Source organism: Mus caroli, chromosome X, assembly GCF_900094665.2.
Source record: "Mus caroli chromosome X, CAROLI_EIJ_v1.1, whole genome shotgun sequence".
In the NCBI taxonomy this organism is placed as follows: domain Eukaryota; kingdom Metazoa; phylum Chordata; class Mammalia; order Rodentia; family Muridae; genus Mus; species Mus caroli.
Window position 1 is genome coordinate 39,246,749 of NC_034589.1, and position 3,609 is coordinate 39,250,357.

At 35.5% G+C, this 3,609-nt stretch overlaps 1 pseudogene; it reads right to left on the bottom strand.

The window, feature by feature from the left end:
- Positions 1-2,016: 2,016 nt before the first annotated feature.
- The window catches only part of LOC110287136, a 44,650-nt pseudogene continuing 43,057 nt past the window's right edge, over positions 2,017-3,609 (bottom strand).

Here is a 3,609-nt window from a genome sequence, read left to right on the forward strand (position 1 = left end):
TGTCTCTTGTGAGACTATGCTGGGGCCTGGCAAACACAGAAGTGGATGCTCACAGTCAGCTATTGGATGGATCACAGGGCTCCCAATGGAGGAGCTAAAGAAAGTATCCAAGGAGCTAAAGGGATATGCAACCCTATAGTTGGAACATCATTATGAACTAACCAGTACCACACGGAGCTCTTGTCTCTAGCTGCATATGTATCAAAAGATGGCCTAGTCGGCCATCACTGGAAAGAGAGGCTCATTGGACAGGCAAACTTTATATGCCCCAGTACAGGACAACGTCAGGGCCAAAATGTGGGAATGGGTTGGTAGGGGAGTGGGGGGAAGGGTATGGGGGACTTTTGGGATAGTATTGGAAATGTAATTGAGGAAAATACATAAAAAAAATATTTAAAAAAAATAAGAAAGGCAAGTTAACCCTGAACATTCATGTGACTACCATCTAGAAATATTCACCTATTTGCTACTAGGTATTTAAGAAGTTGAAATATCATTTTGAGGAGACAGGGATACATCTTTGTTCTTTAAAGCATTATGTAGGCACTTAATAACTTGGAATATGTAAACAAATTATACAATCTCTGAAGTATTCAGTCCTCTAAAAAGGGGGCTTTTTTACTGCTCAATTTGATTTGGTTTTGTCCTGAGATTGATAAAGTTATTTCCAGAGGAAATCTAAACATCAAGATAAGTATAATGATTGAAGATTTCATTGCCTTTGGCTTTTTTACTTCTTCTATAACTGAATACCATGGTCAAAACCTCAAATTATTCAGTATACTGAAAGTGGGCTTTAGTAAAACAGTAAGAATTTGGTTTCATGTGAGACAACTCAACTCTAATCATTCATATGACCTACTAAGTTTATGTAGAATATTGACAATATCAACATTGTTAGAATTGTAAGGTCATAATTGTTCAAGTTGAACCTCTTTTTAATCCAATATGACAACATAACCACTGTTTCCATTTAATATAGTTTTCCTTAAGAAGATTTCTCTGTAGAATTTGTGAAAATTACAAATTCCAACTCTTCTATAAACTGTAATTGCTAGTCAAATAGATGATTCTTTAATTCATTCCATTCAAAATTTAAAGGCTTAGAAGAGTTTTGTTATTGTTTTTAATTTGTCTTTTGATAGTGGGAATCACTTTATTTTGGAGACTAAGCCCTATTATACAGCATCCATTACATAAGAACCCCTTATATGTATATATGCATATGCATAAGTATCTGAAACAAAATTATTCCATATTTTATCCTCCTTCTTAACCTTTCATGTATTAAAATCTTTTAAAACATTAGATAATTTCACGAGATTTACTTACATGTACATCTTACTTTATTTGTACAAATGCACAATGTGAAGTAAGGATAAAAAGTTTATTGAGTGTTTGCTGTGGTTCTAATCATTGGTATCTTTTATTTTATCTCATGTTAAATGTATAATATTACCTTAATTTACAGAAGAGAACATTTTCAGCTATTGAAGCACTTTTTAAATATAAAGAAATTGTGAAAGAACACTTTAGAATTCAGTCATAGATGAGGACATGCTATTGGCAGTTGAGAATTGCTTGAAGAGAGGTAGTCATTGTTGTCATTAGTCATGTAGCCACCAGTGAATGTTTTACAAATCAAAAGCAAAAACAAAGCAAAAAACATGAAAGTTGAATGTATAATAGATGAAAAAGAGAGGATTGGTGTGGGGGAAAAGAGAAGCAGAAGTAGGACGATGAATGAGACCAGAATTCATTATATTCTTGTTGGAAATTATCAAAGAAAATAGTTTAAGTAATAATGCCACAAATTGTCTTAATCAACTGTTGTCTTTTGCAGAACAAACATCTGAAGGTTGAAATCATAACAATTGCTATTAAGTGATGCATAATCATCCTTTCATGTGATCAGTGTGGATAATTTGTTTAAGGGAAATTTTAATTGACAAATTTTGTGATTTTTTTTGCAGGTTTTGTGATTTTATTTAAACATAAAACATGCACACAAGCCATCTATTCATTTTCTTTGCTGCATAGCCTGGCATTGGGATTGGTGACTCTAAATGGCCAGCTGTGCTGCTCTTTCTACAATGGCTTCTCGGTTCTTAGAGGACACGTTGTGAGCAATCTCAGCACAGTAAGATTTTGTTGCACATGAACAGAACCTCCAGCTCCTTGACATTGTGGACCAGGAACTTGCGGAAGCCGCTGGGCAGCATGTGCTTGGTTTTCTTGTTGCTCCTGTAACCGATGTTGGGCATCCGGATCTCGCCCTTGAACCTTCTCTACACCCTGTTGTTGATGCCTCTGGGTTTCCGCCAGTTTTGCTTAATTTTCACATATTGGTCTGACTGGTGTCTGATGAACTTCTTGGTCCTCTTTTTGACGATCTTGGGCTTCACCAGAGGCCAGAGGGCAGCCAAGATGCCACAAAACAGATGGCAGCCACCTCGTAGGCAGAGCTGAGGAAGAAGCCAGATTTTGTGATTATCAGCTAGTATATTGGATCAAATTTATCGGCATTAATTTATAGATAAATACTGGAAACAAGGTCCATATCTAAGCTTGATCTCTGATTTAAATAGAGGGAACTGAAAATCAGAATTAGAATTAGAAACCAGTCAGTAAACAGTCATTGGAAAATAGCATTAAATTAGTGAAGTTCAGACCAAATATTTTTTATATCTAAAAGATTTAAGAATGCCTAAGAGAAAACAACAAAATGTGGCTCTTTTACATTTCTGGAGTAAAATGTACACATTCTTCAATATGTGTGTGCATCTACTTATGGTTCCTTTTGTCCTACAAATCTGGTAATAGATAGCAGTCTCTTAAGTAGGAAGAGTATTACTTAGAAAATTGGAGGACAAAGACGCATGTTTCTGATAACATGACTAGAACACAGAGAAACATCATGGCTAGAAAGGAGGTGATGGTTTGGTCACAGGAAAGCAAGCAACAGCAGAAGTATTGAAGCAAATTAGTAGATCAAAGTGAAAGTGCTATCTAATTGCTCAGTAAAATGCTTTTCTAAGATAACACTGAACTTTTATTAGCCCCAGTAATGTTCAGACAGATTCTCATTCTAGAAAGGATAAAGCTCTGGATAAAAAGGGAGACAACACCAAACTCTGGAGATTATAACAATAGGAAATTAGGCATATTATTATACTGTGAAATCAAACTTACAACAAACAAACAAACAAAAAAGTCCTTTCCTATAATTCCTTCTCCTTAAAAGTAAGTTTAATAGGGTTGAAGAGATGAGTCATCAGTTAAGTAATTACTCCTCTGGAATGAAACCCAAGTTTAGATCCCAACACCACATGGTGGCTCACAAAAATGTGTTACTCCAGTTACAAGGGATCTGCTGCCCTCTTATGGCCTCAGGGAGCTCTTTCATACACATGATGTACATAATTTCAGGCAAGCATACACAAAAAAATCAGAAAGAAAGAAAGAAAGAAAGAAAGAAAGAAAGAAAGAAAGAAAGAAAGAAAGAAAGAAAGAAAGAGGAAAGGAAAGGAAAGGAAAGGAAAGGAAAGGAAAGGAAAGGAAAGGAAAGGAAAGGAAAGGAAAGGAAAGAAGGAAGGAAGGAAGGAAGGG